The sequence below is a fragment of the Bos javanicus genome, chromosome 22 (genome assembly GCF_032452875.1).
Source record: "Bos javanicus breed banteng chromosome 22, ARS-OSU_banteng_1.0, whole genome shotgun sequence".
Lineage (NCBI taxonomy): Eukaryota > Metazoa > Chordata > Mammalia > Artiodactyla > Bovidae > Bos > Bos javanicus.
The window spans coordinates 51,813,011-51,834,609 of NC_083889.1; the positions used below are offsets into that span (position 1 = coordinate 51,813,011).

Below are 21,599 nucleotides of genomic sequence, written 5' to 3' on the forward strand. Positions count from 1 at the left end.
TCTCTTTTTCTTTTTTTCCCTTTCCTTTTATCTTCTTATTTTCACCCTCAGCCCATGGCTTTTGTCCTTATTTTCTTGAGATGGCTGCTTTTCCTCTAGGCATTGTGTCCATATTCTGGACAGGTGGAAGAAATGAAGCTGAATTTGTCTTTTCATAAAGGCTTACCTGAAGGCTCCATATCATATATATATGTATATATATATATATATATATAATATTTATATAAAATACTCTATGTTATGTATTAACATGTTGTATTATATTTAAGATGTAATACAGTAAGTCCCTTACATACAGACCTTCAAGTTGTGAACTGTCAAAGATTCGAATGTTCATTCACACACATAATGTCTGGCGTACATTGTCCCAAGTGTGCGTCCTCTACAAGCAGTTGAGCTTTTGTGTACTTTACTGTTCAGTACTGGATAGAGTACAGTAGTACAGTAACTTTACTTCAAGCCCAGGATGTCTCGAAGCAAGCATAAAAGCAGTAGTGATGTAGTGGTTACTACTGTATCTTTCAAGGTACTGTATGTGAGGTTAAAAATGTTTTATTTTTTGTGTTTTTTTTTTTAATGTATTATTTTATGTGAAAAGTATTACAAACTGATTATAGTACAGTTTGGCTATATATATAGCTGATTGTGTGAGTTGAGTACTTAGACTAACTTTGTTGGACTTATGAACAAACTGGACTTAGGATCTCATTTTCAGGACAGAACTCATGCCTATGTAGGGGACTTACTGTATAAATTAATAAGGATATGTGTATGTACATGTATAGTATATATACATATATGCATGCATATGTGTAATACATATATCAGTTCAGTTCAGTCGCTCAGCTGTGTTGGACTCTTTGCTACCCCATGGACTGCGGCATGCCAGGCTTCCCTGACCATCACCAGCTAGCTCCCAGAGCTTGCTCAAAATCACGTCCATCAAGTTGGTGATACCATCCAACCATCTTATCCTCTGTTGTCCCCTTCTCCTCCCACTTTCAATCTTTCCCAGCATCAGGGTCTTTTCTAATGAGTCAGTTCTTCGCGTCAGGTGGCCAAAGTCTTGGAGTTTCAGCTTCAGCATCAGTGCTTCCAATGAACATTCAGGACTGAGTTCCTTTAGGATGGACTGGCTGGATCTCCTTGCAGTCCAAAGGGCTCTCAAGAGTCTTCTCCAACACCACAGTTCAAAAGCAACAATTCTTCGGGGCTCAGCTTTTCCAACTCTCACACCCATACATGACTACTGGAAAAATCATACCTTTGACTAGACGAAACTTTGTTGGCAAAATAATGTTTCTGCTTTTTCATATGCTGTCTAGGTTGGTCATAACTTTCCTCCCAAGGAGCAAGTGTCTTTTAATTTCGTGGCTGCAGTCACCATCTGCAGTGATTTTTGGAGCCCAAAAGTCTGTTACTGTTTCCACTGTTTCCCCATCTATTTGCCATGAAGTGATGGGACCAGATGCCATCATCTTAGTTTCCTGAATGTTGAGTTTTAAGCCAACTCTTTTCACTCTCCTCTTTCACGTTCATCAAGAGGTTCTTTAGTTCATATGTGGTAAGTCCTGTTAATAGGTATATAAGAGGTGCAGGAGTGGGTATATGAATTGGAGGGAGCATGCAGAAGGTCATCAGGCTTGGCAGGGGACTTGGAAGTAGCTGTGGCAGTATATAGAGAAGAGAACAGGGAACAGCATCCAGGTTGATGGAGATGTTTCTGAGACAGAACGAGTATCTGGTAGGCCTGAGAAAGGAGAAGGAAGGGGATAACTGAGATGGTTATCTAGCTTGGGATACACAGAACATGATGACTCTCTTATCTTACGGAGTGGAGGATTCTAACACTTCTGAATCTTCTTAGCCATTTTATGTCTAAGGAGCTCAAAGCCCAAAGCCAATTCTAGTCCTGAAGCCTGGGACACATCTAGGGGCTGATTATTCCAGGCAGCAGGAAGAAGGAACAAAGTTACTTTTTGAGCTCCCACCTGTGTGGTTTCCTACAACAGTTAAATTCCTGACCGGCAGTGGGCTTTGGTGTGAAGTAATGCTAATTTCACCAGACAGAAAATCTATCTTATTCATCTTTGTAGAGGTGCTCTTCACTGTGTGGCCCTTTCTGATATGCCAATACCAAGTCAGCATCTGTTGGATGAGTGAATTCAGGCTTGGCAATTGTAGTTCTACTTTGGAGTCTGGGTAAGGTGAGAGAGGGGGAAAGCCCTGGGTTTGGGCCAAGACACCTGACTTACTAATTGGTGTGTGATCTAGGCCAGTTATTTCAGTTAGCTGTGATTGTCCTAAAGTCCCTTCCAGTGCTCCAAATTCATAGTGCTATCCCTTTCTCAGTTATCTTTTATTTAATTTTATTAAGTATAGTTGATATGCAATATTTTAATTTTCAAGTATATAACATAGTGAGTTACCATTTAAGTACATTACAAAATGATCACCACGATAAGTCTAATAACCATCAAAATTATTTCAGTGTTTAGTAACTAATAACTGTATCCCTTATGTTGTATATTACATTCCTGAGACTTAGTTGTAACTGGAAGTTCATACCTCTTAATCCCTTTCACCTATTTTGCCCAACTCCCCACCCTCCTCCTTCTCTAGCAGTCATCAGTTCTGTGTATCTATGAACTTGTTTCTGTTTTTGCTTTGTTTCATTTTTTTAAATCCTATAGATAAGTTAAATCATATGGTATTCATCTTTCTCTGTCTTGATTCATTTAACAATACCCTCTGGGTCTGTTCCTGTTGCTGCAATGACAAAATTTCATTTTTTCCTATGGCTGAGTAATATTCTATTGTATAAATATACCACACCTTCTTCATCCATTCATCTACTGATATGCACTTGCAATGAACATAGGGGTGCCTGTATCTTTTCAACTTAGTGTTTTTATTTTCTTTGGGTAAATACCCTCCCCCACTTATTCTTTTACTTCCCCCCCCTTTTTTTTGGCAGCCTAGAAGGCATATGGGATCTTAGTTCCCCAACCAGGGATCAAACCTGCACCCCTTGATTGAAAGTACGGAATCTTAACCACTGGACTGCCAGGGAGGTCCCCATCCTTTTACTCTTAATCCCTTCATATATGTCTAGGCTCTTAACCCTCCTTTACAGTCATTATCATATTAACTGTAAACTCTGTTAGTGCTTGTTGTTAGGGACCAACATAAGCACTTTGCATATATTAACACATTTGATCCACATAACACTATAAGGTAGGCACCATTATTACGCATTTTATAGTTGAGGAAACTGAGGTACAGAGAGATTATATATCTTCTACAAGCTCACAAGCTTGTAAGTAGCAGTGCTCAGGGAGTCCAGGTCAGAGTCCAGTTTTAACTACCTAAGTATGCTACCTCCAGGTCATCTTACCAGTAATTAAGAGAGGCTGGTGATGTATTCTCTCATTTTTTATAAGTAAGGCAACTGAAGCTTAACTGCTTTACTGTTACACATCTAGAAAGTATCAGGGCTGGACCTCTGGCTTTCAACCAAGTCACTGTTCTTTCTGGTAACCAGCCTGCTCTAGAGGTTGAGTATATGGCCCCTAGTGCCTGGTTGACAGAGTTAAACCCCACTCTGTCAGTTACTGGCTTGCTGACATTAGGTTAGTTCTGTGTTTGTTTTCTCATCTGTAAAATGAGAATGAGAACATGAAATACCAACCGTACAGAATTGTCGTGATGATTAAATGAGTTATTAGGTGTCGAGTGCCTGGAGCATAGTGAGCATTCAATAGGGTGTCAGCTATCACTTTTTAAGTTCTGAACCAGCATTACCCAACAGAAATACAATGTGAACCAAACAGTAATTCTAATTTTTTTCTAGTAGCCGCATTTTAAAAGTAGTATAAAATAAGTAAGATTATTTTAAACATTTTATTTGACCAAAGATATCCCAAACTGCAATCAATTTTCTAACGACCCACATTGTGATCAATTTAAACTTAAGAATAAGCTAAGCCTCGAAATTTCGGTGTGTATTCTATACTTTATAGCACATCTCAGCTTAGACCAGCCACGTCACTTGGGACTGGTGGCAGAGCAGCCCATGAGAGGCCCCCCACAGTCGCGTCCTCATCCCGCTACAGTTCTTTACCGCGACCAGCTGGCCAGCGCCCCGGCCCCGCCCCGCGCCCCTCCCAGGTTACGTCATAGAACCCACAGGCCCTGCCGGCGGGGAGACCCGGGCCCGGCCGCGTGTGCCGGGCCTCTCGCATCGTCCCCTTTCCCAGCACTCAGATTCTAAAAGGAAGGGACGACCAGCACACACAGCAGCGGGGGAGGTCGGTCGGTCCTCCTGCTGCCCAGGCAGCAGCAGCAGCAGCGGGCGGGCGGGAGACAGGCGTCTGAAGCCCCCTCACGTATCTCGCCCGCCACTGCCCTCCTCCGCTTGGCCGCTACCCCGCCTAGGACGAGGCGGCGGGGCCGGCCCCTATTGGTCCGCCGCGGCCCTCCGCCCGCCCCCTCGCCCCGCTTATTGGCCAAAGCCGCCGCGCCCGCGGGATAGGTGGCAGCGGCGCCCCTCCCTCTCGCCGGCCCTCAAGAGGGCGACGAGGAAGCGGCCGCCTCCCTGCGTCCCGCCCCTCGGGCTCGCTTGCTAGCTCCCGGCTCCTCCCGGCCCTCTCCCGGCTCCCTCCGGCTCCGGCTCCGGCGCGGCAGCGGCGGCGGCGGGTAGGTGCAGCGGCAGGCGGGGCCCGATCGGAGGGGCGGCTTCCTCACTGTACCCGGGACTGCCCGAGCCTCCCCCGTGGTCTCCCGGGACCCCACCAGGCCCGCCCGAAGCGGAGAAGGGCGGTGGCCGCAGGCCTGCGGGACGCGGGGGCGGTCGGGCGAGGGGGGCCTGCGGGCGCGATCTTCCAAGTCTTGGAGGCACGATAAGGGGGCCCGCCGGGCGGGGCGGACCTCTCGGAGTCTGGAGCGACGGGGCTGAGCCGCACTTTTCAGGCGCGGGATTGGGGCTGAGCCGGGTGAGCGAGGGTCGGCTGCAGCCTGGGGCCCTGGGTGGGGCTCGGAGACACTGGAGAACTCAAAGGTCGTGCTGTGAAGCTTTTGAGGGTCCGTTGAAGTGGGGCGGAGGTGAGCCTCAGAGAGGGTGCTGGGTCAGGGAGTTACGGGAGGAGGTAGGGGGTATTCGAGAGTACGTGGCCCCAGGCTGGGCTCTCCCGGCGCGCGCTGCCCTAGAACACTGTTTGGGGAGTAAGCATGTGTCTGGCTGCGGGAGTGCGCATGGGTCGCTGTAAAGCCTGCGGATGCGAGGATAGGACCTGGAGGGGAGTTAGAATTGTTACCCAGAACGGAGATTGTGATTTAGCACATGGGCCAGGTTGTCCATTAGTGTGTTGCTTGAGCTGTTCTTTGGAGAAATTACTCCTTGTGGGGGGGAAGTGTTAGGGTTTTTGCTTTCATCCTGGAATGGGTAAAGTGAATACATTTGGTGCTTTGGGGAGGAGACAGGATTACGTTTAGCTTTGTGTTTTAGGACCCAGACCCAGAGTGAAACGTGCTTCTCAGGATAGTGTTACCCAGCTTTCTCCCGGGAACCCCCTCTTCTCCCCTGCCTCCTCGGTCCAGTTACAGTATTGCTCCCCAGGGCCTCTCGATTCCTTTTCCCTGGTTCCCTAGGATTGCTGTGTTTCTTGCTCTGTGTGTGTCCCGCCCATTTCCCTGCTGCTGCACTTTGGCAACTGCCTCTGCTCTTTCCCAGGGATGGTTGTGGCATTGCATCAGGGGATATTTGTGCTTGTAATTTGCTCACTCAGCCCAGGAAGAGGGAGAATAGTATGCTGCAGAGATGGGGGCTGGGGGAGGGTGAGGTGGTGCCGTTCGCTGGGCTGGGCAGACAGAGAAATGGGTGTGGTGAGGGAATACAGCTGCTCTAGGCCTATAGGGTAACACTGCCCAGTCATCAGCTCAAAGAGATTCAAAGAGCGGCAGCAGCAGCTATTTTTGTAAATCAGTCCTGAATCCAAGCTGAGCACATGGATTTAGAGTGAACAGTTGTCATGCTCTAACTATTACGGGTTGGGTGTTTGGTCGACAACACTAGAGTTGCTAAGCGAGAGACTCCCTCTGTACAGTGCCGGGGGTTCTTTACTTGCAACGTTTTACCTTTGCTTTTTTCAACTCTCTTGTACAGGACATCTCTCTTCTGGGGGTGTCTTTTAAACTGTTGTGGTTTGACGGTCCATACTGCTGCTTTTTAAATGAAATGTTTTTACCTCAGTTATACCCTTGCTCTCAAATATGGCTTCCGTAGAATAAAGCTATCACTTCTTGAGTACTTGCTGTCTGCCAGGCACTAGTTGGTGTTTATTTCTAGGTGAGGAAATTGAGACTGATGGAAATCAGAGTCACACAGATTAAGTGGCATCCACACCAGGGTCCTTCTGACTCCCACACAGTAGTTCAGAAACTGTGGGTTCACACAGGGGTGATTCAAGCACTTGAGAATTTATTCGTGCAAAGTAATCTCACTGGAGAATGATAAGCCAGGTATCAATTTATTTATGTCCAGAGTTTTAAGTGCCATATGAACAACTGGCATTAATTACCTACAGGCCCAGGACACCTCCTTTGTTTCTGGGCAGGCAAATCAGTAATAAGAGTGCAGTTGATTATAGAATTGAAACTAAGAGCACTAGATGTTCTTAGGGAATGTTTTAATCAAGTTACAGAAGCCTAGTGGGTCAGCCTTCTTTCTGCATTGTGCTAACTCACATATTTACGTTGGACAGTGCTGGGGCGATTCTAACACATTTCCTCACTACCTCAGTTTTTTTTTTTTTTTTTAATAGGTACTTTTATTTACTTATTGTTGGGCAGGGACTTTTTCTGGTGGCAAGAGGGGGCTACTCCGTAATTGCAGTGCACAAACTTCTCAATGAGTTGGCTTCTCTTGGTGCCTAACAGGGTCTCTAGGTACTGGGGGTTTCAGCCTGTGGTACCCAGGCTCTAGAGCACAGGCTTAAATAGATGTGGTACACAGGCTTAGTTGCTCTGGCATGTGGGATATTCCTGGATCAGGGATCAAGGATCTAACCTGTGTGTCCTGCATTGACAGGTGGATTCTTTACCACTGAGCCACCAAGGAAGCCTCTTCAGTTTTTTAAGTCGTCTCTGCATATATTTGTCATCCCAGCATATATTTACTTGAGTTAAAATCCCCAAATTTATAAATAAGTTTATATTACATATTTAAAAAGTCATTTTCCATTGTTTGATAACAGTGAGGGAAATACCTGGATTTTCTTAGGTTTACGTGGCTTGACTTTATTTTTTTAGAGGGTATAAACTGGCTTTTTTAGAGGGTACTAACTGGCTTTCAAGGGAGAGGGTGACAAGTTTGTCAAACGTTATCAGAGTGGCTTGAGAACAGGGAAGATGGTTGCAGTTTTAATTTTGGGTGTAGAGTGGGGGTGGGTGGGGATGAGCTTTCCTTTGTGTGGCTTGAACCACCCACCTACATCAAGATAGGTGGCTTAGTTTTAGAGATGTGGTTCCTATTGATTTTAGGGTCTTGTTCTTTTCTGCCCTGATCGTGTCTCTGAATTTGGTGATCCATCCTTTGGCTGTGTAAACTTTTGCTGTTGACACTTCAAAGTTTTGGCATCACTGTTCTCCTTTTCCTGTTTATTTTAAAGTATTAATCATCACTTGTTGATATGTAGGTTTTATTTTTCCTTAAAAAGCAAGGACATCTGAAAGGAACATTTTGAAGTTGTCTTGATATAGTTCATATGATTTGCTCAATTTGCAAAGGAAACTGAATAGCTATCTCTGATTTCTTTGTCCTTCTAAATGGCATTCTTAGAACCAGCTTGTGTGTATGTGTGTCAGTCTGTCAGTCTTGCCTAGCTTTTTCCGACTTCATGGTCTATCACAAAGCTTCTGCGTTGGCAGGCAGTTTCTTTACCTCTGTGCCACCTGGGGAGCCCCCTAGAACCAACTTACTGTGACAGCCTTATTGCTTGAAGTGAGTGTGTTGAGGACAGTTAGAGTCAAGAAAGGGGATCAAGCAAATATATATTGTACCCACTGCCTTCAGTTTCTTGGTTTCTCCTTGCCTTTGACACTTGACACTTTTGAAGAGTAGTGATCATTTGTAGAATGTTCCTGAATTTGAGTTTTCTGTTCTTTTTTTTTCTTATTTTGTTTTGTTTTCTCTTGATTAGTCTGAGATTAAGCATTTTAGGGAAGAATATCAGAGAGATAGTATGCCCTTCCTGTCACACATTTTGTATCAGATGATATCCGATATCAACATGGCTTATTGCTGATATTAACTTTAGTAACTTGATTTTAGTAACTTGGCTGCCTGGTTTTTTATAAAGTGACTCTTCTTCCGTTTCCTTACTTCATTTGTTAGAAGCTCGAAATGAGTCACCGAGTCAAGCCCACACTCCAGGGCAAGGGAATTTAAGCTCCACCTCCTGAGTATCAAAGAATTTGTGAGCATATGTTAAAACCACCCACAGTAATTAGTAAATATCTCTGGGAGGCTATACAACAATCTGATTTTTTTCTTAAAGTTTCATCCTCTAATGTCAGTGAAACTTGCCCACAGCAGCAATTACTGTGCTGTTCTACTGGTGATTTTCTATTTCTCTTATTCCTCCTACATTGATTGTTTGGAATTCTTCTGTAAGAAAGATTTGTGCTTTTCCTCCCATTTACTTAACTTAATCATTTAGTGTGGATTCATGAATATTTTTCTCCCTTTGGGTTGTATTTCATTGTGTACATCCTTCTAGCTCTGACCATTTGGCACCTATGTTCCTTTGATGTGTCCCCCTCCTACCCTGTCCCCCCACCTTTTTTTTGAGCACATTTTTACTTTCTGATATCACAGATGCCCCAGTCTGATCTTGTATTTTCTCTGCCTCAGTCCTAGAATCAACCATTTCTCCTGGTTTCTTTTATTGGAGAAAAATATTTAGAAACCAAGATCTGGTTTCTAAATGAACTGGGTGTTCATTTACTCATTGCTACTGGGATATTACTGCTTCTTGACACTCTTAGGGAACAGAGTTAGGAAATATATTTATGTATACTGACCCAGGTATACACATCTGATTTTTTTTTTTAGCCACCCCTCATGGAGTATTAGTTCCCTGACCAGAGGTTGAACCTGTGCCTTCAACAGTGAAAGGACAGAGTCCTAAGCACTGGACCACCAGGGAATTCCCTACACATACCTGTTTCTGTATCTATCTGTGTATAAATATAAACATGGATTCATGCTGGTCTCTCTGACTCTAATCCAGCATCACAGAGTTCATTGTAGCATTCCCCTCCTTGCTTATTTGTAATTTCTTTATCTGACAGTGAGATACTTAGTTCTTATTATTTATAATAGATTTACTTACTAGTTCAACCCTAATATATGTGTAAAGTAGGAAAGTACAGGGTTTTCTTTTAGTATTTCTTTTTTTTTTAATTTAACTTTTAACTGAAATATAGTTGATTTACAATATTGTGTTAGTTTCAGGTGGAAAGTACAGTTTTAATTATCACCTAAGGTAAATTCCAAAGTATCTTGCAGTTAACCAATTTAAATTATATTCCTATAATATTGGTATTTTAAATTACTTTTTTTCAGTTTCACTGGAGAGATTGGCCCCTGGCCAAACAGGGAATGAGCGACTTTAGCTGAAGTTGGTGACCCATTCTCACTCCCAATGATAAGCTTAATCCCAAGCAAAGCAATCTCTTCATAGCAAGTATCTTGACTACCTTTGTCCCTTCTTGGTGGGATTGTTCCTTTAATTAACAAAGTTCCTGGGTTTTATTTTTATTTTTAAAATTTTAAACTTTGGGAGCGTTGAGAGCAACAACAGTTACTTTACTGGACTTCTTTCTATTTGCAGAATCATAGACTTGGAAGAGATCTTAGAGATAATCTAATGCAGCTTTCCACACAGTACAAGTGAATCCTCCAGCCCTTTCTTTTCAGAAGTACTCCCCTAGATACGGATTTCACAGCTGGTGGCTATCAATTCCAGGTTTGCAAATTTGTCATTTTACGAAGACTTCCTTGATACTGATCTCAGAGGTGCCTCCCTGTAGTTTTTATTTACTGGTTCTACTTTTGCTCTCTACAATTATCCCCTGTAGATCCAGTGTCCACTTTACAACTACTCAGTGACAGTTATTTTGTCCTACTTAAATTTTTTCTTTTCCAGACTAAACAGTTTCTTCCTTCCAGCCACGCCTTCTGAAATGTGCTGTCTAAACTTCTTACCATGTTGGGCATTAGCCTGTGCACATGCTGCAGTTTGTCACATATGCTCTGTCCTCAAGAGCTTCTCTGGTGGGTCAGATGGTTCAATTTTGGGAGACCCAGTTTCTATCCCTGGGTGGGGAAGATCCCCTGGAGAAGGGAATGGCAATTCATTCCCTATTCTTCCCTGGAGAATTCTACGGACAGAGGAGCCTTGTGCGCTAGAGTACTTGGGGTTGAAGAGAGTCCCGACACAACTAAGCCACTAACAACACACACAGATAATACTGTATTAGGCCTTGGAGGTAAAGTGGTTAAGAAATTAAAAATGATCCCTGCCCTTAGGGAGCTTAGTATCCATCAGTGCTGCTGCAGAATAAATTAGGTTCTTTTTTCTTCCAATATCCACTTTTTTTCAGTGTTAGTTTATACTTGTCTGGTAGTAAGCGCATCTCTAGGTCTTTTTTTCTCTAGAGCTGCTGTTAACCAGTCTTTGTCCTTGGTTGGTTTCTTGAAACTATGTATAGGGCTTCTTTACACTCCTATAAGTGAAGTTGCTCAGTTGTGTTTGCGACCTCATGGACTGTAGCCTACCACATTCCTCTGTCCATGGGATTTTCCAGGCAAGAGTACTGGAGTGGGTTGCCATTTCCTTCTCCAGAGGATCTTCCCAACCCAGGGATCAAACCTGGGTCTCCCACATTGTAGGCAGACACTTTACCATCTGACCCACCAGTACACTCATATCCTTTCTGTAATTCCTGACTTCTCTCCATTGTTCCAAAGGGGACCTTTTGAATCCTAATTCCATTCTCTTTGCTTTATTTATCCTTTCTATGTCTATAACTTTGATATGTTCTTTCTTTATTTTTATTTGAATAGATTACTATTCAGCTAGAGAATTTCAAGATCAGATCCTCAAGTGACGTGAAAGTCACTCAGTCGTGTATGACTCTTTGTGACCCCATGGACTATACAGTCCATGGAATTCTCCAGGCCAGAATACTGGAGTGGGTAGCTGCTCCCTTCTCCAGGGGATTTTCCCAACCCAGGGATCGAACCCAGGTCTCCCTCATTGCAGGTAGATTCTTTACCAACTGAACCACAAGGGAAGCTCTAGTAGTATGTAATTAGAAACAAAACTTAATGTTTATTTTCTCTTTACTTCTGACTTTATTACTTAAGTATTAAAGTATTTCCAAAAGAGATCTTATTTCTTATTTTCTGCTATAGTTTGTGTGCAAAATTGTAATTAAAATATTTTACATCTTACTACTCTAAAGGCACAGCTAGTTTCCTTCAAACAGTAGTTACTGATTACTGATTGTAGTTAGTTTATAAGGTTTTTTTATTATGACAAAGTATAGATTCTGACTTATAAATGACTCACATATAAAACAGTTACAGCCTCTCTCTCATCCTTCACCCCACCCCCACCCCACATATGTTGAGACTGTCATGAAAAAACTTAAAAAGCTTTTACAGAAGATTATTCGGAGAAGGCAGTGGCACCCCACTCCAGTACTCTTGCCTGGAAAATCCTATGGTCAGAGGAGCCTGGTGGGCTGCAGTCCATGGGGTCTCGAAGAGTCGGACACGACTGAGCGACTTCACTTTCACTTTTCACTTTCATGCACTGGAGGAGGAAATGGCAACCCGCTCCAGTATTCTTGCCTGGAGAATCCCAGGGATGGAGGAGCCTGGTGGGCTGCCTGCCATCTATGGGGGTCACACAGAGTCAGACACTACTGAAGCGACTTAGCAGCATACTATATTCTTAAAAAGGAAAAAAAACGGAAAAATTTAGGGGAGATTGGGGATAGGTGGTGAGTAGAGAGACCCTTATGAAAACGTTTGCTTCATTAAAGTTGTTGTTATTAAACTGTCTGAAATTCTTAGATATCATTTTGCTGTTGTTAAACTTTCTGAAATTCTATGATATCTTTTTTTTTTTTTTTTGCTGTTGTTAAACTGTCTGAAGTTCTCAGATATTTAGATTAGAACCCAGTTTCTCTTTTAGGAATAGAAATACACAGGAAGATTCTAGACAGCTCTCTATTGTTTTCTTATAGGTAGAACATATTGGAGAAATGTGTATTCAAATCCTTCATCTATTTTAAATTAGGTTATTTGTTTTTAATCCATGAACTTTAAGAGTTCTTTATATATTCTAGATACAAATCCTTTGTCAGATATATGTGTTATAGTATGGCAGTATTAGCACTGAGCCAGGTGTCAAAAGACAAGAGTTTAGGTCCCAACTCTATCACAAAAGAGTTCTGAAGTCTGGGGCAACTCAGTGAACCTTTTTATTTACAGAATCAGGGTGCTGATCATACCCATCTCACAGGGTTGTTGTGAGAATTGAGAGAGACGTGAATGGGGAAAGCTCCCTTTAAAATGCTAGTGGTCCAAGGAAAACTATAATCTTGGTGGATGTGGAATTGGTGGCGTTTTGGTGTTTTCAGTGGGAATTGCATTGCCTATAAAAGCTTCATTTTACCATATATATGGTAAATTGGCTGTGAAACGATGAAATTCATAGACTCATGAAACTACTGTGAGGCCCGGAATAACTGTCTTCGAGGTCACATACCACAAAGCTGAGTCAGGACCTGAACTTTAATTTCTAGCATTCTTTTTACTATGTTCAGTTTAATAGCACAGACCCTTCGAAATCTTCTTTGCACATAGCACTGTGATAAGTGCTGGGGGTGATTTTGGGTGTGTGTGGTGTGTTTGTGTGTAGATACATGCTTTTATTTTTTGAGCGGGTAACAATGAAAGTGGATTGGCTGGTTTGGAAGGTAGGTGTATATTTAACCTTTTAAGAAATTGCCCTGCAAATTTTTACCTTCTTTCTAGATTCCATATATATGTGTTCAGTTCAGTTCAGTTCAGTTGCTCAGTCACGTCCAACTCTTTGCAACCCTATGGACTGCCGCACACCAGGCCTCCCTGTCCATCACCAACTCCCGGAGTTTACCCAAACTCATCCACTGAGTCAGTGATGCTATCCAACCATCTTATCCTCTGTCGTCCCTTTCTCCTCCCACCTTCAATCTTTCCCAGCATCAGGGTCTTTACAAATGAGACAGCTCTTCGCATCAGGTGGCCAAAGTATTGGAGTTTCAGCTTCTACATCAGTCCTTCCAATGAACACTCAGGACTGATCTCCTTTAGGATTGATTGGTTGGATCTCCTTGCAGTCCAAGGAACTCTCAAGAGTCTTCTTCAGCACCGTGGTTCAAAAGCATCAATTCCTCAGTGCTCAGCTTTCTTTATAGTCCAACGCTCACATCCATACACTACTGGAAAAACCATAACCTTGACTAGATGGAAGTTTGTTGGCAAAGTAATGTCACTGCTTTTGAATATGCTATCTAGGTTGGTCATAACTTTCCTTCCAAGGAGTAAGCGTCTTTTAATTTCATGGCTGCAGTCACCATCTGCAGTGGTTTTGGAACCCAAAAAAGTAAAGTCAGCCACTGTTTCCACTGTTGCCCTATCTATTTCCCATGAAGTGGTGGGACCGGATGCCATGATCTTCGTTTTCTGAATGTTGGGCTTTAAGCCAACTTTTTCACTCTCCTTTTTCACTTTCATCAAGAGGCTTTTTAGTTCCTCTTCACTTTCTGCCATAAGGGTGGTGTCATCTGCATATCTGACGTTATTGATATTTTTCCCGGCAATCTTGATTCCAGCTTGTGCTTCATCCAGTCCAGCGTTTCTCATGAGGTACTCTGCGTATAAGTTAAGTAAGCATGGTGACAATATACAGCCTGGATGTACTCCTTTTCCTATTTGGAATCAGTCTGTTGTTCCATGTCCTGTTCTAACTGTTGCTTCCTGACCTGCATACAGATTTCTCAAGAGGCAGGTCAGGTGGTCTGGTATTTCTATCTCTTTCCGAATTTCCCACAGTTTGTTGTGGTCCACACAGTCAAAGGCTTTGGTATAGTCAATAAAGCAGAAATTGATGCTTTTCTGGAACTCTCTTACTTTTTTGATGATCCAGTAGATGTTGGCAATTTGATCTCTGGTTCCTCTGCCTTTTCTAAAACCAGCCTGAACATCTGGAAGTTCACGGTGCACATATTGCTGAAGCCTGGCTTGGAGAATTTTGAGCATTACTTTACTAGCGTGTGAGATGAGTGCAATTGTGCAGTAGTTTGAGCATTCTTTGGCATTGCCTTTCTTTGGGATTGGAATGAAAACTGACCTTTTCCAGTCCTGTGGCCACTGCTGAGTTTTCCAAATTTGCTGGCATATTGAGTGCAGCACTTTCACAGCATCATCTTTTAGAATTTGAAATAGTTCAACTGGAATTCCATCACCTCCACTAGCTTTGTTCGTAGTGATGCTTTTTAAGGCCCACTTGACTTCACATTCCAGGACGTCTGGCTCTAGGTGAGTGACCACACCATCATGATTATCTGGGTCGTGAAGATCTTTTTAGTACAGTTCTTCTGTGTATTCTTGCCACCTCTTGTTAATATGTTCTGCTTCTGTTAGGTCCATACCATTTCTGTCCTTTATTGAGCCCCTCTTTGCATGAAGTGTTCCCTTGGTATCTCTAATTTTCTTGAAGAGATCTCTAGTCTTTCCATTCTATTGTTTTCCTCTGTTTCTTTGCACTGATCACCAAGGAAGGCTTTCTTATCTCTCCTTGCTATTCTTTGGAACTCTGCATTCATATGGGTATATCTTTCCTTTTCTCCTTTGCCTTTAGCGTCTCTTCTTTTCTCATCTATTTGTAAGGCCTCCTCAGACAGCCATTTTGCTTTTTTGCATTTCTTTTTCTTGAAGATGGTCTTGATCCCTGTACCCTGTTCAATGTCACAAACCTCTGTCCATAGTTCATCAGGCACTATCAGATCTAGGCCCTTAAATCTATTTCTCACTTCCACTGTATAATCATAAGGCATTTGATTTAGGTCATACCTGAATGGTCTAGTGGTTTTCCCTACTTTCTTCAATTTAAGTCTGAATTTGGCAATAAGGAGTTCATGGTCTGAGCCACAGTCAGCTCCTGGTCTTGTTTTTGCTGACTGTATAGAGCTTCTCCATCTTTGGCTGCAAAGAATATAATCAGTCTGATTTCGGTGTTGGCCATCTGGTGATGTCCATGTGTAGAGTCTTCTCTTGTGTTGTTGGAAGAGGGTGTTTGCTATGACCACTAGTACATTCAGGTATGACCTAAATCAAATCCCTTATGATTATACAGTGGAAGTGAGAAATAGATTTAAGGGACTAAATCTGATAGAGTACCTGATGAACTATGGACGGAGGTTTGTGACATTGTACAGGATACATTGCGTTCTCTTGGCAAAACTCTATTAGCCTTTGTTCTGGTTCATTCCGTATGCCAAGGCCTAATTTGCCTGTTACCCCAGGTGTTTCTTGACTTTCTACTTTTGCATTCCAGTCCCCTATAATGAAAAGGACATCTTTTTTGGGTGTTAGTTCTAAAAGGTCTTGTAGGTCTTCATAGAACCGTTCAGCCTCTTCAGTGTTTACTGGTTGGGGCATAGACTTGGATTACCGTGATATTGAATGGTTTGCCTTGGAAATGAACAGAGATCATTCTGTCGTTTTTGAGATTGCATCCAAGTACTGCATTTCGGACTCTTGTTGATCATGATGGCTACTCATTTTTTCTAAGGGATTCCTGCCCACAGTAGTAGATATAATGGTCATCTGAGTTAAATTCACCCATTCCAGTCCATTTTAGTTCGCTGATTCCTAGAATGTCGACGTTCACTCTTGCCATCTCCTGTTGACCACTTTCAATTTGCCTTGATTCATGGACCTGACATTCCAGGTTCCTGTGCAATATTGCTCTTTACAGCATCAGACTTTACTTCCATCACCAGTCACATCACCAACTGGGTATTGTTTTTGCTTTGGCTCCATCCCTTCATTCTTTCTGGAGTTATTTCTCCACTGATCTCCAGTAGCATATTGGGCACCTACTGACCTGGGGAGTTCCTCTCTCAGTATCCTATCATTTTGCTTTTTCATACTGTTCATGGGGTTCTCACGGCAAGAATACTGAAGTGGTTTGCCATTCCCTTCTCCAGTGGACCACATTTTGTCAGACCTCTCCACCATGACCCGCCCTTCTTGGGTTGCCCCATGGGCATGGCTTAGTTTCATTGAGTTAGACAAGGCTGTGGTCCGTGTGATTAGATTGACTAGTTTTCTGTGAGTATGGTTTCAGTGTGTCTGCCCTCTGATGCCCTCTCGCAACACCGACGGTCTTACTTGGGTTTCTCTTACCTTGGACGTGGGGTGTCTCTTCACGGCTACCTCCAGCAAAGTACAGCTGCTGCTCCTTACCTTGGACGAAGGGTATCTCCTCATGGCTGCCCCTCCTGACCTTGAACGTGGAGTAGCTCTTCTCGGCCCTCCTGTGCCCACGCAGCCACCGCTCCTTGGATGTGGGGTTGCTCCTCTTGGCTGCTGCCCCTGACCTCGGGTGTGGGGTAGCTCCTCCCAGTAGCAGCCTGGCACTTTTGGCCCTATTCCATCATAGAGCCTGGACTTCCCTGGTGGCTCAGACGGTAAAGCGTTTTCCTACAATCAGGAGACCCAGGGTCAATCCCTGGGTCGGGAAGATCTCCTGGAGAAAGAAATGGCAACCCACTCCAGTATTCTTGCATGGAAAACCCCATGGATGGAGGAGCCTGGTAGGCTACAGTCCATGGGGTCACAGAGTCAGCCATGACTGAGCGACTTCACCTTCACCTTCACTAATCATAAAGTCAGCTGATGTTGCACCTAGATTGTCAGATCAGGTGTTCATGCAGGGGAATTTAGTCAGAAAAGACTATTCTATTGTTTTTAAATGAAGTGACAACACAGGTCCCTGTATACATTTTTTTCCTTTAATTAATGAATTGCTTGGATCTTTTTAGTAACATTAGAGACTTTCTTGTTATTGAATGACAGTTTTGTCAGATAAAGGGTCTTCAGTTCAGTCGCTCAGTTGTGTCCAACTTTTGCGACCCCATGAGCTGCAGCACGCCAGGCATCCCTGTCCAACACCAACTCCTGGAGCCCACCCAAAGGGTCTTCCCTGTAGCTTAAATAGTAAAGAATCTTCCTGCAGTACAGGAGACCTGGGTTTGATCCCTGGGTTGGGAAGATCCTCTGGAGAAGGGAATGGCAATCCCCAGTATTCTTGCCAGGAGAATCCCATGGACAGAGTAGCCTCGTTGGCTACAGTCCGTGGGAGCACAACTGAGAGACTAATGCTACGCTTTGTCAGGTAAAAAGGGCTGTGTTCATACGTAATAGAGACGGTCACCAATTATGACAGTTAATCTTAAAAACAGACCAATAAATCGATTGACAGATGAGTAGTTGGAACAATAAATAACAACTTTAATCAGAAAGCTAGCACACCAAAAAGATGGCAGACTAACATCTCAAAAACTATCTTCTGGGCTTCCCTGGTTGCTCAGTGGTAAAGAATTTGCTGGCCAATGCAGGAGACATGGGTTTGATCCCCGATCCGGCAAGACCCCATGTGCCCTGGAGCACCGAAGCCTGTGGCCACAACTACTGAAGCCCCTGCTCCCTAAAGCCCGCACTCTGCAACAAGAGAAGCCACTACAAGGAGAAGCCTGGGCACTGCAAATGGAGATTAACCCCCACTCACCTCAGCTAGAGAAAAGCCTGCACAGCAACAAAGACCCAACACAGCCAGTAAATAAAATTATATATTGAAAAGCCCATCTTCCCTCAGTCTGAATTTGGACTCCTTTTGTATACAGGAGGGGGAGGGGTCGTCTGGGCACTGACCAATGGCTGAGCAGAACCACTAAGGGTTATTGGTTTGATAGTCGCTCACTAACGGTTACTTGCTTGGGGGAGGAGCCCACTGGGCACTGACCAATGGCTGAGGAGAACCACTAACCGTCGCTGTTTGACAGTTGCTCACTAACGGTTGCTTGCTTGGGGGAGGTGCTCATTGTGGCACCAACCAATGGCTGAGCAGGACCACTAACGGTTGCTGGTTGACAGTTGCTCACTAACGGTTGCTTGCTTGGGGGAGGTGCTCATTGTGGCACCAACCAATGGCTGAGCAGGACCACTAACGGTTGCTGGTTGACAGTTGCTCACTAACGGTTGCTTGCTTGGGGGAGGTGCTCATTGTGGCACCAACCAATGGCTGAGCAGGACCACTAACGGTTGCTGGTTGACAGTTGCTCACTAACGGTTGCTTGCTTGGGGGAGGTGCTCATTGTGGCACCAACCAATGGCTGAGGAGAACCACTAACCGTCGCTGTTTGACAGTTGCTCACTAACGGTTGCTTGCTTGGGGGAGGTGCTCATTGTGGCACCAACCAATGGCTGAGCAGGACCACTAACGGTTGCTGGTTGACAGTTGCTCACTAACGGCTGCTCCGGCAGCTATCAATGTGTGCACTGGCCTTGATGCCGCTTTACTCAGAGCAGAAAGATGGGACACCAGAAAGTGACCAGGACGTCTAGCCCTCAGTGGAGCTAGGCTTGCAGATGGTGGAAACCTCGGTGGCCTTGCCGAGGCAGTTGACATGCTCATTAGTGGGATCACTGAGGTGGCTGGTTCAGCCTGCGACTGGCCTCACTCCTCAGCTGGTGACTGATGAGGTAGCCTGGGACCTGCTGTCCCCACAGCGGGCAGGCCTGGTGAACTAGTTGTGGCCACATGCAGGAGAGGTGCTGCAGAGCTGCCCCTGCCCTGCCTTAATGGAGCGCGGTCTGGCCTCAGCGATGGAGGAAGGGCCCCTCACACTTCAGGTTTGCGCTGGGGAGGCCGCTATTACTGGATACATGGTATTTATGCGTGCTGCTTGGTTTGTAAAGAATCTCTCCTATATGGTAATTTCAGATTTCATGCATAGAACTTTTTTTTTCAGTTGAGGTTTATATTTAACTTTTTTATTATAGCTGATTTATAATGTGTTTGCTTTCAGTGTACAGCAAAGTAATTTAGTTATACATATATATTCTTTTTCATGTTATTTTCCATCATGGTTTAGACAGGATATTGAATATAGTTCCCTGTGCTGTACAGCAGAATTTTGCTGTTTATCTGTTTTATATGTAGTAGTATGTATCTGCTAATCTCAAACTGCTAATTGATTCCTCCTCACCCTCTTCCCCTTTGGTAACCGTAAGTTTGTTTTCAATGAGAGTCTGTTTCTGTTTTGTAAATAAGTTCCTTTGTGTCATATTTTAGATTCCACATATAAGTGATATCAGTTACTGTTCTTTTTGTGGGGAAATACCAGGATACTTTATTTTCTTGAAATCAGCTTTTTTCTTGTTACTGTTGTAAGATTGTTTTGTTTAAAACCAGTGAAATGGAACTGTTAGATTTTTAGGGGTCTTCATTTTGAAATGTTGATTATATTATTCAATGTAATTCAGTAAGGGTTTTTTTTTTTTTTTTTTGACTGTGCCATGCAGCTTGCAGAATCTGTCTCCTGACCTGACTTGACCTGGTGGTGAAAGCCCAGAATTCTAACCACAAGGCCAAGAGGGAACTCTTGGCCTTTTTGAGTCTCTTATGTGTTCTAGGTTCAGTTTAGGTTCTTTGGGTATAAGACTGTGTGACTCAGATGGTAAAGAATCTTCCTGCAGTGTGGAAGACCTGGGTTTGATCCCTGCGTTGGGAAGGTCCCCTGGTAAAGGGAATGGCAACCCACTCCAGTATTGTTTCTTGGAAAATCCCATGGACAGAGGAGCCTGGCAGGCAAAGAATCAAACCCAACTGTGTAACTAACACTTTGACCTTCAAGTGCTGCCTTAAGAAGTCCAAATATTTAGTGTGTTTGTCAGTTTTGTGTATGGTTTTTGAATTCTGTTTTTTAATTAAACCTGTAACTTGGAGATATTGTCGATTCATGTAAGGTTGTAAGAAAACGATACAGAGAGATCTTTTGTATCCTCTGCCCTAGTCAGTCAGTCAGTTCAGTCTCTCAGTCGTGTCCGACTCTTTGCGACCCCATGAATTGCAGCACACCAGGCCTCCCTGTCCATCACCAACTCCTGGAATTCACTCAAAATCACGTCCATCGAGTCGGTGATGCCATCCAGCCATCTCATCCTCTGTTGTCCCCTTCTCCTGCCCCCAATCCCTCCCAGCATCAGAGTCTTTTCCAATGAGTCAACTCTTCGCATGAGGTGGCCAAAGTACTGGAGTTTCAGCTTTAGCATCAGTCCTTCCAAAGAACACCCAGGACTGATCTCCTTTAGAATGGACTGGTTGGATCTCCTTGCATTCCAAGGGACTCTCAAGAGTTCTCCAACACCACAGTTCAAAAGCATCAATTCTTTGGCTCTCAGCTTTCTTCACAGTTCAACTTTCACATCCATATATGACCACTGGAAAAACCATAGTCTTGACTAGATGGACCTTTGTTGGCAAAGTAATGTCTCTGCTTTTGAATATACTATCTAGGTTGGTCATAACTGGTTGGTCATAACTTTCCTCCCAAGGAGAAAGCATCTTTTAATTTCATGGCTGCAGTCACCATCTGCAGTGATTTTGGAGCCCCCCAAAATAAAGTCTGACACTGTTTCCACTGTTTCCCCATCTATTTGCCATGAAGTGATGGGACCAGATGCCGTGATCTTCATTTTCTGAATGTTGAGCTTTAAGCCAACTTTTTCACTCTCCTCTTTCACTTTCATCAAGAGGCTTTTGAGTTCCTCTTCACTTTCTGCCATAAGGGTGGTGTCATCTGCATATCTGAGGTTATTGATATTTCTCCCAGCAATCTTGATTCCAGCTTGTGCTTCTTCCAGCCCAGCATTTCTCATGATGTACTCTGCATAGAAGTTAAATAAGCAGGGTGACAATATACAGCCTTGACATACTCCTTTTCCTATTTGGAACCAGTCTGTTGTTCCATGTCCAGTTCTAACTGTTGCTTCCTGACCTGCATACAGGTTTCTCAAGAGGCATGTCAGGTGGTCTGGTATTCCCATCTCTTTCCGAATTTTCCACAGTTTATTGTGATCCACACAGTCAAAGGCTTTGGCATAGTCAATAAAGCAGAAATAGATGTTTTTCTGGGACTCTCTTGCTTTTTTGATGCCCTAGTAGTATTTTGCAAAACCATATAACAAGAATATTGACATAGAAACAGTTAACAGTAAATGGTACAACCCCTCTGGAAAACAGTTTGGCAGTTTGCCCGAGAGTACAGTTGCTGGGTCATATGGTAGTTGCATGTTTAGTTTTTAGAGAAATGCCATTTATATTGATATAATGTGGTGGCAGTCTTGGCTCTGCAAGCGGTCTTCACTGATACTGCAGTTCCTTCTTTACCTACTTCGGGGATGAAGTTCTGGA

General features: G+C 43.7%; 1 protein-coding gene across 27 annotated transcripts in view; it reads left to right on the top strand.

Annotated features, from left to right (window-relative positions):
• Positions 1-4,571: 4,571 nt before the first annotated feature.
• Positions 4,572-21,599, top strand: part of MAP4 (microtubule associated protein 4) — a 153,086-nt gene continuing 136,058 nt past the window's right edge. For 10 of the 27 annotated variants that reach the window (XM_061397626.1, XM_061397630.1, XM_061397632.1 and 7 more), the window contains exon 1: positions 4,586-4,698. The gene's annotated coding sequence lies outside the window, so the exon portion shown is untranslated. Of the gene's footprint in view, positions 4,699-21,599 lie in introns of all 27 variants that reach the window. The other 17 variants (XM_061397614.1, XM_061397615.1, XM_061397618.1 and 14 more) reach the window with 9 other exon arrangements.